Source organism: Scyliorhinus torazame, chromosome 21 (genome assembly GCF_047496885.1).
Source record: "Scyliorhinus torazame isolate Kashiwa2021f chromosome 21, sScyTor2.1, whole genome shotgun sequence".
NCBI lineage: Eukaryota > Metazoa > Chordata > Chondrichthyes > Carcharhiniformes > Scyliorhinidae > Scyliorhinus > Scyliorhinus torazame.
The window spans coordinates 116,970,839-116,986,648 of NC_092727.1; the positions used below are offsets into that span (position 1 = coordinate 116,970,839).

The window sequence follows — 15,810 nt, forward strand, 5'->3', positions numbered from 1 at the left end:
AGTCGATATTCCCTTGCCTAAAAAAAAATCATTAGAGTTAATGAAGCCTACTTACATCCATTAACCACTGTATTCGCCATTTCTGAGGCTGAAAATATGTTGTGCAATTTTTAAATTTTTAAAAAAAATACCTCTATGGAAGAAATTTAGTTTTAAGGTTTATCTTCATATTTTAGATTTGATGCACAAAATCAGCCATGTCGTTATCCTTTCAATCTATCTGCATCTTTGAACCTGACATTGGTTTTGCTACCCAACTAATACATTTTCTGTTTCAATGACTGAATGTTATGCACATCTAAAGGTTATAAACACATGGACGAGGGAATGGGGAATAAAACCTCCCCACATTCAGCACTGATACCAGCCACTCAGGTGACTGGATGCAAAGTAAGTCCCTGTTAGTCAAGCCAAAACTTTTTTTTAGTAGAATCCCTACAGTGCTGAAGGAGGCCATTTGGCCCATCGAGTGAACTGACCCCCCCCCCCCCTTCCGAAAGAGCACCCCACTTAGGACCACTCCCCCGCCCCATGCCTGGAACTCTTGTCACCCCCACCTAACCCTTGGACAGTAAAAGGCAATTTACCATGACCAATCCACCTAACCTGCACATCTTTGGACTGTGGGAGGAAACCAGAGCATCCGGAGGAAACCAACGCAAGACATGGGAATGCCAACTCCACACAGAGAGCTTTTATAAACACTTAAAAATCACAATCTAGTCCGATCTTCCCTCCGGCACTTTTTCCATTTTCCACATTTATATTTAGAGTAACCAATTTTTTTCCAATTAAGGAGTAAATTTAGTGTGGCCAATCCACCTACCCTGCACATCTTTGGTTTGTGGGGGCAAGACCCACGCAGACTCAGAGAGAATGTGTAAACTGCACACAGACAGTGACCCGGGGCCGGGATCGTCCTCGGCACCATGTGGCAGCAGTGCTAATCACTGCGCAACCGTGCCGCCCCAAGGCGGCATTTTAATTTTCTGCCACAGAAGAAAAACATACAAATAAAAAGCATTAGGTTGTCAGGGAAGCCTAGTACTGAACACAGGGAGGGACAAGTATCACATGTTTATGTATGCAAAAACTTCAAAATTACATCATTGGCTGCAAAGCACCTTCAGGATGTTATGTTATAGAGACTCATAAAATTCTAACAGGACTAGATAGAGTGAATGCAGGGAAGATGTTCCCGATGGTGGGTGTGTTCAGAACCAGGGGTCACAGTCTGAGGATTCGGGGTACACCATTTAGGACCGAGATGAGGAGACATTTCTTCGCCCATAGATTGGTGAGACTGTGGAATTCATTACCACAGGAAGTTGTTGAGGCTAAGACGTTGAATACATTCAAGAGGCGGCTAGATATGGCACTCGAGGTAAATGGGATCAAGGGTTATGGGGAGAAAGCAGGATTACGCTATTGAGTTGGACATCAGCCATGGTCATGACGAATTGTGGAGCAGGCTCGAAGTGCCGAATGTCCTCCTCCTGCTCCTATCTTCTATGTTTCTATCATGAAAGGAACACTAGCTTTTTTAATATTCTGCGTGTAAAGCAGTGACATATCCCATATACTCATGGCTTCAAAGTCAATCATAAACAGATAGGTTCACTAGGTTCACTGGGCTTATACGGAATATAATTTCGGCCAGAGTGTAAATACACAAATTTAGACAAAAATATAGTCATGATCCATGATGTAATAACTACAAAATGTTAATGTTCTTATAAGCTAGGAATGTCTCAAGGAACTACAGTCCCTATTTAGAACTGAGTTTCTACCAATTTGCCAAATTAAAACAAATCACCATCGTAAAAATACTTTGCAAAAGTTACAAGTGAAACTGCATTTCAACTACAGCCATCATTTTAAGATCAAACGACTTGATCCAGTTTCACAGGCAGAACAGTAGTGTTACGATTGCATTATTTAAAAAACTAGAATACAACTCGTGTTCTTTCCAAATCGGTGTTTCACACAGCTCAACAGACATTTCACAATTGCTACCTTCCTGTAATATAGTGAGAATTGTGTATGATACATGCTGCTGTTCCTAGAGTCCAAAACTGCTATCGAGCTAAATAATTGCAAAGAAGTTTAAGTAATCCTTGCATTAAAATATATGCAGCACAAACTTTGGATATTTCTAAAACAGTCTGGTTTTGTTTTAGAAAGGGATTAAAGCCAGGCCTAGACAATAAGTAGCAGGCAGACATTTCTTACACAGGAATCATTCTTCTGAAACTCTCAGAAATCAGCTCTATTATAAAAGTCCACATTTGATTCTCATTTCTGCCATTACCTAGGATACTCTGAGAAATGAAGCTGCTGCTTTGTAAGCAGCTCTTAGGTTGCCAAATCCAAAATTCCTAAAGACAATGTAGGCGCCTATACAACCATAATCAGATGGAGAAGGAAAGTCATGAAAGTTCTGTGCTGCAGCAACCACAGATTGGAACTGCTGAGAATGTACAGGCTTTCGGAACGGAGCAGGTTGATTTAGAAATCAGCATTGATCCTACACCAAAAAACATCCCATGCCTTGAACTCTACTCTAATGCACAAAATCATTTAAGCTGAATTGTATCCTGATGCGGTAACAACTGAATTAGTTCATAATCAGAGATTAACCGCTATTCTCTCATCTCTTCCACTCACCATTTTCCTTGAAAGCACCAAGTACAGGCTTTGCTACCATGATCTATCCCAGTACCCAAATCAGATTATGAAAGACCAACAACATTAAAAAAAATTATAAGGCAAAGTTGGAAGAAAAGCAATTTCTGTTTACCCAATCAATACACTGGACAACGAGGCTCACTGAGGTACCTTCACCATGGCCGGCACACAATGATTTGCCAGTATTAACTTACATCACCTACTGATGCATTCTGCCAAAGGCAAAACTGAGTTAGCTATCTGTTCTGGGCTTGTGGACCTCTTCATGAAACAGCCTTAGCAAAGGCCTGAGATCACATCTGCACAGAAATGACAACAGGACACTCAGATGCAGAGAGAGGGGAAAATAAAGGAGAGGGATGAGGTTTTGACACAAAGAAACTGAGGCATCATTATAAATAAGCCAATGCCAGAATAATCCTTCACACATCGACGATTTCTTGCAACAGTATCTTTTATAGAGTATTGTGCAACAGAGTTACTGAAAACCCTGACAAACATCCCAGAGTGGAGAAAAAGCAGGAACAATAGAGGGAAAATCCATCAACTGCAACCATTATTCCACTGAGGTTGACACGACCCTATTAGGGCTAGGAAAACATTTCCCCAAAGCTGCAGCATTCCTTGCAACAAAGACAATTCTATTGTAATAAATGCCTCATCAGCATCTCACAGAAAGCACCAGGTTACATTCATCTGATACATATTGGGAATCGGGGGGAACTCCCAACTGGCTAGTCATACCTCACATAAAAAACATTAGTTGTGGTTGATGAAGGCCAATCAGCTCAGTCCCAGGAGATCACTGCAGTTCATCGGGTAGCGTCCTTGGCCCAACCATCGTCAGTTACTTCATCAGTGACCTACCCTCTATCATATGGTCAGAGGTGGGGATGTTTTTAGCACTGCTGCCTCAGGCCGCCGAGGACCCGGGTTCGATCCCGGATCACTGCGCGTGTGGAGTTTGCACATTCGCCCAGTGTCTGCGTGGGTCTCACCCCCACAACCCAAAAAGATGTGCAGGTTAGGTGAATTGGCCATGCTAAATTGCCCCTTAATTGGAAAATGAATGAATTGGGTAGTCTAAATTTTTTTTTAATTTTTTTAAAAGAAGTGGGGATGTTTATTGAATCTTGTCTGGTGTATAGTTCCATTCACAACTCATCAGATACTGAAGCAATCAATACCCAATTGCAGCAAGACCTGTACAACATTCAGGTTTGGTCTCAGTGGCAAGTAATATTTGTGCAACACAAGCACCAGGCAATGACCATCTCCAATAGGAGAATATCTGACATTCCTCCTCTTGACATTCAATGAAAAAAAATGAAATGAAATGAAAATTGCTTATTGTCACAAGTAGGCTTCAAATGAAGTTAATGTGAAAAGCTCCTAGTCGCCACATTCCGGCACCTGTTCGGGGAGGCTGGTACAGGAATTGAACCATGCTGCTGGCCTGCCTTGGTATGCTTTCAAAGCCAGCGATTTAGCCCTGTGCTAAACCAGCCCCTATGTCTTTACATTCTTTAGATAACAGAGAGAGAGACTAATACCCCTTCTGGCTGTGACTGCAGCTATCCAGCTCCGAAAACGAAACTAAAACACACCCTGCAGCAAACAGCCTAAAACAAAAGTAAAAAGCTGACAGACAGCCCAGCTCCACCCACTCTCTGACATCACTGCAGTAACAAACACCCATTTTTTACAGGTACTCTCACTACAGATATTTATATACACACCCATTTATAAACACCCATTTCTTAAAGGGACTCTCGCATGACAAGCCTCCCTGATCAAATAATGTTGTGCAGGGAATCTGCAAAGAACTGGAGGCTACATTTGGATTGTTAGAAAGGGTTGTAGAATAAGTGGCGAAACACCTGGCACCTATACAGTGTTTAGTGCTTTGTATGTAGAAAAGCTTTAATACATTTCACAGAAAATTAATCAGGAAATAATGCTCTTTTCACTTTAGTTTTCATAAACGTCAGCAAAATATTTACTTTAAACAAGTCTGATCCAATGTGTTCTTTCAAATCAGAAAATGTTTCTGAATAAATAAGTCCAATGAGATCAGGATCCTCTGGGTATCTTTAAAATTCATGAGATATGAGAAGCTCATTGGGCTGGATTGTTGTTTTAAACAGTGAGCACTTTGCCTGTCAGCAGCAAAACATTAACTGCGCTCTCGGCCCAAGGCTCCGCATACTTCACCTAGGATCATTAAAGAACCAAGAATCAACAAGCCACTCTAGTCAGACCACCGGCACCCAGGCTTCTACCAGTGCTGCTCCTAGGCCAGTTATTCAGAAGTGTGACAAGGGGAGTTTTTGCAAGGTCTTACCTTATGATTTTCCCTTCTTAGAATCATTGAATGGTTACAACAGTACATGGCGTGCTGTGCCCATGCCAGCTCTCTACACGAGCAACACGGCTGGTCACATTCCCAGACACTTACCCCACATCCCTGCAAATTTCTCTCTCCAGCAGTTTATGCAATTTCCTTTTGAAAGCCACAATTGAAACTGCTTCCATCACACTCTCAAGAGTGCATTCCCGACCTAACTACTGGCTGTGTTCAAAGGTATTTCCTCATGTCACTGTTTTGTTCTTTTGCCATTCATCTTAAATCAGTGTCAACTGATTTGCGACCCTTCCACCAATGGTCTCTCCCAATCTATTTTGTCCAAATTTGCCAGGTTATCAAATCTCTTCAACTTCTCGTCTCTTGGGCAAACAACCCAGTTTCTCTAATCTCCCCATTTTCATTCATTTTTTCCTCCCCTTATCGTCCTCCCATTTCCCCAAAATTTGGAAGCGCCAACTCTTCAGATTTCCTATTCCTAGGAAACTAGTGATTGATGCATGACGGTCTAACCTACAGAGGACAGATTTTCCCTGTCCTCTTAAGCTCAGGAAGTTTGAAGAGCAGAATTTGAAATCTTGGTCCTGCAAGCGGCAAAAATTTTAAGATACTGGGACGCAAATTCACATCCGACCGAGCATCCTTACGGTTTTTGCTCCAGCTGGATTAAAACAGGTAATTAAGACATATATTACAGTTTAATAACTACAACAATGGTCAAATCAACACAGATGATGTCTTAGAATATAACAGAATATAACTGAACTCTGAAACTAGTTTGCTAAGTCCCGAAAGATGTGCTGTTAGGTGAGTTGGACATTCTGAATTCTCCCTGTGTACCTGTACAGGCGCCGGAATGTGGCGACTAGGGGCTTTTCACAGTAGCTTAATTGCAGTGTTAATGTAAGCCTAATTGTGACAATAAAGATTATTATATTTTATAAACCTACTTGTGACAATAAAGATTTTTAAAAATTAACTTGGGGTGTGTTATATTGATTTATTGAATGTGAATTTTCAAAATTTGCTTCATAGAATTTTAGATTATCATAGAATTTACAGTGCAGAAGGCCATTTGGCCCGTCGAGTCTGCACCGGCTCTTGGAAAGAGCACCCTACCCAAGGTCAACACTTCCACCCTATCCCCATAACCCAACAACCCCACCCAACACTAAGGGCAATTTTGGACACTAAGGGCAATTTATCATGGCCAATCCACCTAACCTGCACATCTTTGGACTGTGAGTGGAAACCGGAGCACCCGGAGAAAACCCACGCACACACGGGGAGAATGTGCAGACTCCGCACAGACAGTGACCCAAGCCGGAATCGAACCTGGGACCCTGGAGCTGTGGAGCTTCAGTAGCAAAGGAAACCAGAGGCTGGGTTAGCCTGCAAGTTATGCTCAAATGCATCCTAACACTTCTTATAGCTAGCAAAACAGAACAAATTCATCGGGTTGATTGCTAAACTTTCAACCTTTTGCTTTTTAAAACCCACCATGCTCCCCCCACACACTATCCCATCCTCCTCTGCTTTGCCCCATTACCCATTCTTCCTTTCAGGTGGCAGGCAAGATACTTAATGACTCAGAACTTGGGAGTCTCACTCAATCTGTCCTAACCAAATCTACATAGGTGCACAGAAGTCAACAGATACTGATTAGCAGCATGCGCTGTGCGTGATTTTTCCCATGCCAACCAAGGGGCAGATAAACTGATTGTAGAGGCTCCCAGGCTCAGCAGACTGGGAATGGAAACTGGGTTTAGGCTACACTTTTCAATAGAAACAAACAAACCCCCAATTTCTTGTCAAACAATGTCTTTCTTTTCTTGTCCCCATCCAAGAACAATTTAAAATTCATTACACTGAAGCAAAATGGGAAAACACTACAGATACTCATCAGGTCAGGCAGTATTTGTGGAGTGAGAAAGAATGTTAGTTTTATGACCTTGCACAAGGACTGTAAAAAGTTATGATGTGGAGCGACAGGTTTTAAGCAAGTACAGAGGCACAGGAAGCAGGGTAATGGAAGTGTTAGGGGAAAGAGGAAGGGAGGGGGAAGATGTGTTTGACACACAACTTAAAGGATGTTCCAACTTTGCTGGGAGCACTTTCTATTGTAGTCTGACACTAAGCGAAGACATGACTGAACATGCCAGAATTCCAAACATTCTGGTTGTTATTTTTACATTATAATGCAGTGCACTATAGTGACGATGGTGACAAGTGAATTGGAGCAATTTGAGAGATAAAAGCACTTGTTATTTTCATGTGCATCATTAGCTTTTTTATGCAAAGTTGTGGTACTCGGGCTACAAATCATGCTGAGAGGGTGAACATTTGTGTGATGCCACCTGAACACATTTGCCCTGGCAATAGCTTAAATTTCGAATAACTGAACCGATCAAGATGGTTGCGAGTGAGAAGCCAAAGTAAACCAAAACAAAAGTAAGTTAATTTCATATTCTCCTTGAAGGAAAAGGCCCAAACAATTTGGAGCTGAACACAGAAAGAGCACTCCATTCAAGGCTTTTGAAACAGATGGATTTAGTGTGCGGCCATAGTTCCACCACTAGTTACGACAAAAGTTATCAATAAAGTTTTTTTAAAACAAATTTAGAGTATCCAATTCATTTTTTCCAATTAAGGGGCAATTTAGCGTGCCCAATCCACCTAACCTGCACATTTTTGGGTTGTGGGGGCGAAACCCACACAGACACAGAGAAAATGTGCAAACTCCACACGGACAGTCACCCAGAACTGGGATCGAGCCTGGGACCTCGGCGCCGTGAGGATGCAGTGCTAACCACTGTGCCACCATGCTGTCCTAAGTCATCAAAACGTCAATAGAAGCAACAATTTTGCATGTCACATTTAACCTCTCCCAACATTCTGGGCCAATATCAGGATGTGGGTTATCTGTAGTTTTACAGAATACTTGTTATGTCACCAAAATCTAGATATTTTACCAAAGGGAAGGAAGCCATTTGAAATATAAATTGCAACATGTCAGGTACTAGTGGTTAGTTTAAGATATATTCTTCAGGGTTGTTGGTTTTGGGATCAGAGCGCAGAGAGAAAAGAATGAAACAATAAATCTATTAAAAAAACCAGGAAGCTTCAATAACTAATCTACACTGTTTGTGAATCTCAGGATTGCAACAACCGGATACAGCATGCCTGAGTAACAGGCAAGAGATGGAAGACAGGGGAGAAAACAGTGAATGAATCACATGGAAAGCACAAGAGGTGAGAACATAATTGGGCTTTTCTGTAAGGTCTCCATGGTGTGTGTGTGAAAGATAGGGTAGGAAAAGAGGTACCTGGTAATGGTCTTGAAGATCAATTGCAGAAACCAGTAACTCTCCTTGGATATCCCCTTCAGCAACTGACCTTTCTCGGTTAGTTCTGTTGACTGACCTGCTGGGCCTCGGGGGAAGCACTGGCGTAGTGGTATTGTCACTGGACTGGTGATCCAGAGAACCAGGGTCGTTCTCTGGGGAACCTGGTTGGAACCCACCATGGCAGATGGTGACATTTTAATTCAATAAATATTTGGAATTAAAAATCTAATGATGATCATGAAACAATCTGCTATCCTTGCATGGTCTGGCCTACATATGACTCCAGATCAACAGCAATGTGGTTGACTCTCACATTTCCTCGGAAATGGCCTAGCAAGCCACTCAGTTGTATCAAACCTCCACAAAGCCAATAAAAAGGAAATACACCAGTTGTGAATGGTGGTAAACAATTTAACAACTCACTAGAGGAGGCTCCACAAATATCCCCATCCTCAATGATGGTGGAGCCCAGCACATCAGTGCAAAAGACAACTTTGGAGCATTCGCAATAATCTTCACCCGAAGTTCCAAGTGGATGGTACATCTTTGTCTCCTCCAGAGGTCCCCAACATCACAGCCAATTCGATTCACCCCATGTGATATCAAGAAATTACACAAGGCACTGGATACTGCAACGGCTATGGGCCCTGACAATATTCCAGCAATTGTACTGAAGACATGTGCTCCAGAACCTGCTGTTCCAGTACAGCTACAACACTGGCATCTACCCAGCAATTGTCCAGGTATGTCCTGTACACAAAAAGCAGGATAAATCCAACCCGGTCAATTACCGCCTGATCATCTACTCTCAGTCATCAGTAAAGTGATGGAAGGGGTCAGCAATAGTGCTATCAAGCAGCACATATTTAGCACTAACCTGCTCACTAACACTCAGTTTTGAGTTCCACCAGTGTCACTCAGTTCCTGGCCTCATTACAACTTTGGTTCAAACATGGGCAGAAGTCCACTGACACAGTCATCATTGCAAACTACTGCTCCTTTTTCCCCTCTCTCTCTCGAATTTTTACCTGCAATTACCACATTCATCTTCCATTGTGCTAGGTATGACTCCAACCAGTGGCTTGTGAGGAAAAGGGTAATGGGTGAAGGAGGTGAGACTGTATCAGGGAATGATAAGTCAACACATCGAAAGGAGATAACATATCAGTGTTTGTTCTGTTAATTACAAGATGTAGCAATCCAATTAAGGCACTGTTGCTTTAAGACTGAAGGACACCCTCCAATTCTGTAATAAAGTCAATGAAAGTTTAGAATTTTGGTGTCAAAATGTCCCAACTTATTTACTTCATGGAGTCACTGACCACATCAAAAACTTCTTATACTGCTTTTGAAATGTTGCAGACTATTTCAAATTTCTTACCTCATTTTTTTATCAGTCCATTCAAGTATTTGTTTAAAGAGTAGTGAGTGGAAGCAAGAACAGGAAAACACTAATTTGCAGTGAAATAGGTTCCATTCACAAGCGCCACAACAAATCATCCAATTTCAAAATATTAGTCATGAATTAAGTCTTTTTTGAGATCTTTTGAATCAGAAGATGGTTCACTACAGTAGCAAATTGGCATTGCTTCTAAACTAGTGAATTCCTGCTTTTCCCCATTTATCCAGGGATGTGGGTAACAATAGCAAAGAATTAAGAAAATAAATTGTTCTCGTTATATACTGCCATTTTCCCTACCTTGAATTCATACATTGGAACTAATAATTCTATCCAGTTTGCAGATGTCATCAAGGACCATCTGTGCTGTAGAACAGAGCAAGATCTATAGAACAAGACAGTTCTCTTTTCTCTGCACCAAGACATTATCCCACCTTCCTATTTTAAAAGGGAGGGGAGGTGTCTTTCAGGGAAAGAAATCTGCCATCCTTACTTGGTCTGGCATACATGTGATTTCAGACCCACAGCAATGTGTTCCCAGCAAGCCACTCAACAGCAAAGAGGGATTGGCATCAACTGTTGACCTTGTCAACGATGTCAACATCCCATTAAAGAATAAATAGTTCCACCTCAGGACTTGAACACGCCCTGCAAATTCTTCCAACACACACCAATGGCATGTGGTAAGAATGAGAAAGATTCCTGGTCAACCATCCTGAGCTGCAAACGGCACAATGGTACAATCATCAGTGAATATCACCACTTCTGACTTATAATGGAGGGAAAGTCATTGATTAAGCGGCTGAAGTGGTTGAGCCTAAGAGGAACTCTGGGGCCGAAATGATTGACCTCCAACCACCCACAACCATTTTTAGTGTGTGCTAGGAATGATTCCAACCATTGGAGAGTTCCTTCCCCGATTCCTATTGATTCAGTTCTCAGTCTCCTTGATGCCACACTCAAAATGCTGCATTGATGTCAAGCTCTTTTGTCCATGTTTGGGCCAAGGCTGCAATGAGGTCAAATGCCAGGTTGTTCTGATGGAATTCAATTTGCTTGTTAGTGAGCTGATTGCTGAGTGCCACTTGATAGCACTGTTGATGACTTCTTCCATCACTTTGCTAATGATCGAGAGTAAACTGCTGAGGCAGTAATTGGCTAGGTTGGATATTTGCTTTGTGGGGTTCAGACTTGGCCCTGATGCTCTGCTACGATGGATCCTCAATCTCCACCTTCATCCTCACAAATAGAACCATAGACTCCGACAATGCAAAAGCAGGCCATTCGGCCCATTGGGTCTGCACCGACCCTCCGAAAGAGTACTCCATCTATGTCCATGCCTCACCCCTATCCCCACCCAATTTGCACATTCTTTGGACATTATAGGCCAATTTTAGCATAGCCAATCCACCTCACCTGAATGGTCCCTCACTCTGCTAAAAAAACAGGACAAAGAAAAGGAACAATAAAAAAACGAGCTGACACCACACGTGAGAAAAGTATTACAACTGAAGTCTCAAAGCCACCTTAGACCGACCAGATTTTAATGATTCCCCCGACGACTGTATGTCCCTGTCAGGCAGGGTAGAGGTGGTCGAGTGAGGGAACCATGGTTGACAAGAGAGGTTGAATGTCTTGTTAAGAGGAAAAAGGAGACTTATGTAAGGCTGAGGAAACAAGGTTCAGACAGGGCGTTGGAGGGATACAAGGTAGCCAGGAAGGAACTGAAGAAAGGGATTAGGAGAGCTAAGAGAGGGCATGAACAATCTTTGGCGGGTAGGATCAAGGAAAACCCCAAGGCCTTTTACACACATGTGAGAAATATGAGAATGACTAGAGCGAGGGTAGGTCCGATCAAGGACAGTAGCGGGAGATAGTGTATTGAGTCTGAAGAGATGGGAGAGGTCTTGAACGAGTACTTTTCTTCAGTATTTACAAATGAGAGGGGCCATATTGTTGGAGCGGACAGTGTGAAACAGACTGGTAAGCTCGAGGAAATACTTGTTAGGAAGGAAGATGTGTTGGGCATTTTGAAAAACTTTGAAGATAGACACGTCCCCCGGGCCTGACGGGATATATCCAAGGATTCTATGGGAAGCAAGAGGTGAAATTGCAGAGCCGTTGGCAATGATCTTTTCGTCCTCACTGTCAACAGGGGTGGTACCAGGGGATTGGAGAGTGGCGAATGTCGTGCCCCTGTTCAAGAAAGGGACTAGGGATAACCCTGGGAATTAGAGGCCAGTTAGTCTTACTTCGGTGGTAGGCAAAGTCATGGAAAGGATACTGAAGGATAGGATTTCTGAGCATCTGGAAAGACACTGCTTGATTAGGGATAGTCAGCACGGATTTGTGAGGGGTAGGTCTTGCCTTACAAGTCTTATTGAATTCTTTGAGGAGGTGACCAAGCATGTGGATGAAGGTAAAGCAGTGGATGTAGTGTACATGGATTTTAGTAAGGCATTTGATAAGGTTCCCCATGGTAGGCTTCTGCAGAAAGTAAGGAGGCATGGGATAGTGGGAAATTTGGCCAGTTGGATAACGAACTGGCTAACCGATAGGTCTGAGAGTGGTGGTGGATGGCAAATATTCAGCCTGGATCCCAGTTACCAGTGGCGTACCGCAGGGATCAGTTCTGGGTCCTCTGCTGTTTGTGATTTTCATTAATGACTTGGATGAGGGAGTTGAAGTAAATTTGCAGACGATATAAAGATTGGTGGAGTTGTGGATAGTGAGGAGGGCTGTTGTCGGCTGCAAAGAGACATAGATAGGATGCAGAGCTGGGCTGAGAAGTGGCAGATGGAGTTTAACCCTGAAAAGTGTGAAGTTGTCCATTTTGGAAGGACAAGTATGAATGCGGAATACAGGGTTAACGATAGAGTTCTTGGCAATGTGGAGGTGCAGAGAGATCTTGGGGTCTATGTTCATACATCTTTGAAAGTTGCCACTCAAGTGGATAGAGCTGTGAAGAAGGCCTATGGTGTGCGAGCGTTCATTAACAGAGGGATTGAATTGAAGAGCCGTGAGGTGATGATGCAGCTGTAAAAAACTTTGGTAAGGCCACATTTGGAGTACTGTGTACAGTTCTGGTCGCCTCATTTTAGGAAGGATGTGGAAGCTTTGGAAAAGGTGCAAAGGAGATTTACCAGGACGTTGCCTGGAATGGAGAGTAGGTCTTATGAGGAAAGGTCGAGGGTGCTAGGTCTTTTCTCATTAGAACGGAGAAGGATGAGGGGCGACTTGATAGAGGTTTATAAGATGATCAGGGGAATAGATGGAGTAGACAGTCAGAGATTTTTTTCCCCGGGTGGAACAAACCATTACAAGGAGACATAAATTTAAGGTGAATGGTGGAAGATATAGGGGGGGATGTCAGAGGTAGGTTCTTTACCCAGAGAGTAGTGGGGGCATGGAATGCACTGCCTGTGGAAGTAGTTGAGTCGGAAACATTAGGGACCTTCAAGCAGCTATTGGATAGGTACATGGATTACGGTAAAATGATATAGTGTAGATTTATTTGTTCTTAACGGCAGCACAGTAGCATTGTGGATAGCACAATTGCTTCACAGCTCCAGGGTCCCAGGTTCGATTCTGGCTTGGGTCACTGTCTGTGCAGAGTCTGCACATCCTCCACGTGTCTGCATGGGTTTCCTCCGGGTGCTCCGGTTTCCTCCCACAGTCCAAAGATGTGCAGGTTAGTTGGATTGGCCATGATAAATTGCCCTTAGTGTCCAAATTGCCCTTAGTGTTGGGTGGAGGTGTTGACTTTGGGTAGGGTGCTCTTTCCAAGAGCCGGTGCAGACTCAATGGGCCGAATGGCCTCCTTCTGCACTGTAAATTCAATGATAATCTATGATTGATCTAGGACAAAGGTTCGGCACAACATCGGGGGCCGAAGGGCCTGTTCTGTGCTGTATTTTTCTATGCTCTATGACTCTGGAGTACCGATGCCATATCATTTATAACATCGTACAATTTATTCTGGACCCCGCGAGCTCCAACCTACAACACTAATGAAACCATAAACTGCAGAGTGACAGTCAAAGTATCTGGGTAAATAAACAAAAACTGTATAACTGGAATGTGCTCATTGTTTGAGGTAATTTATTGTGAGAGCCTTGTATTGTAACTGCATACCTCTTCTTAAAGCCCAGACTTACTAGGCATTAATACAAGAGCTGGCATTGTCACTTTCTTTCAGTAGGTCCTTGAATGAGAGGTGGCCAGACGATTTAGACCCACAAGAGCAGACCTTCGTTGGCGACAATAAAACAATGCACAATAGCTGCCAAAAATTCTGCTGCACCAACATTCTACTTTAACACTGCAATAAAGATAACAAGGAATCGAACACACTGAAATAGCATCTCCCAGTACCGGACTAAGAAATTAATGAATGACAAAAATGGACCTGAAGGACAAACCCTTTAATGCATCAATAACAAAATTCTCTGGCAGTGCGAAACAGTCTTCTGTTATTCAGTCTTCTATTATTGCTGTTCCAAAATCAATACACAGGCTAGGACAGTACTGGGAGAATTTGCACGTCACCAACAAAGTGGTGCACATGGCTCCAATCACTATGAAGTTTTATGCTAACACAAAAGCCTTCAAAATGCGTTCAGCAGCTAGAGCAGTTTTCAAAGACGCAGACTTGAGAGGTGAGTAATCAGGGTCAGATACAGCATAGTCATGCATCACAGATTCTGAATCCCAGCGCTGTCAATGCACTCACTTTCTGACTGGTTCAGCCCACCGCAACCTCCCCCACTCGCTGGCTAGCCTTTGTGTCAGTACTTTATCTGATTCAAAGTAAATGGAAGCATATCGCTGGGAGTGAACGAGACAACCTGACCAGACTAATAGGCAAATGTGCTGAGTGTGCAATCTTATTATCAGTGGGAAAGTGCCCACACAAGCACAATCCAGCCTCGGGGGGGGGGGGGGGGGGGGGGGGGGGGGGGGGAATTGTGCTGGCATATTTGTTGAAAGTGTTCCCAGGGGAACTCTTCCTTCAATCTCTCCTCCTTCATTAAGTGCAGAGGCTTTGAAAATCCTAGCGTGTATGACTTTTTAGTTTTTAAAATTTTTCCAATTAAGGAGCAATTTAGTGTGGCCAATCCACCTACCCTGCACATCTTTCGGTTGTGAGGGTGAGACGCACGCACACTCGAGCTGTGCATCACTTCTTGATTTATTTCACAAGCTCTCTTACTCTCTTCTACCTCGTATTACACTACACTCTTTTATTACGTGCACGATAACAAAAACTCGAGTTATCGCATCGACCCTCTTTAAACAAAAATGCAAACAATCCAGTTTGCAAAAATGAAACTTACAGATTGAAAAAACAGACCCAAGTAGAATGTATAAACACACTGCCAGACTTCCACAGATTTGACATTTAAATGTGGGGTAAACAGAGAAGTTCACTTATAACTAACACCAGCAAAATGATTACGGGGCAATTTAGTGTGGCCAGTCCACCTACCCTGTTCATCTTTTTGGGTTGTGGGGGTGAGACCATGCAGACACGGGGAGATTGCACAAACTCCACATGGACAGTGACCTGGGGCTGGGATCGAACCCGGGTCCTTGGTGCCTTGAGGCAGCGGTGCTAACCACTTCGCCACTATGCTGCCCCTCAGTAAAATGCTAAGTTAATTGAATTTTGGTGCCTGCTTTTTTCACATTACATAACAGCCAGTTTATTTCCAATGACAGTCCATTGCAGCGTTTGCAGTCAATATTGTACGTTTATGATACACAACAGTGGTGTTTCGACGTGGCCACAACTCCAAGTTAGACCAGATGAACGAGCAACAAAAACAGACTTTATTATTTTCTTGGCCGGAGAAAGAAAAATGGAAAAAGCAAAGATCTGAAAAGCAGATGGGGCCCACAAGGTCTTAGATCCTCCTCTCCCACGACCCCGTTTGCCTCCTTTCCTGAAGACAAATAGAATGTTATTTTATGCACGCTAAATAAATTAGGCTTTTTAACTCTCTTTTCCC

The 15,810-nt window shown here is 43.0% G+C and overlaps 1 protein-coding gene and 1 long non-coding RNA gene across 2 annotated transcripts in view; one reads left to right on the forward strand and one right to left on the reverse strand.

Moving 5' to 3' along the window:
• LOC140398562 (ORM1-like protein 3) overlaps nt 1-15,810 on the reverse strand; it is a 55,986-nt gene that overhangs the window by 35,928 nt on the left and 4,248 nt on the right. The window lies entirely within an intron of this gene.
• On the forward strand, nt 5,515-14,078 carry LOC140398033 (uncharacterized). Its single transcript, XR_011937394.1, has 3 exons — nt 5,515-5,728; nt 8,211-8,305; nt 14,001-14,078. It is a non-coding gene; the product is annotated as an uncharacterized lncRNA (long non-coding RNA).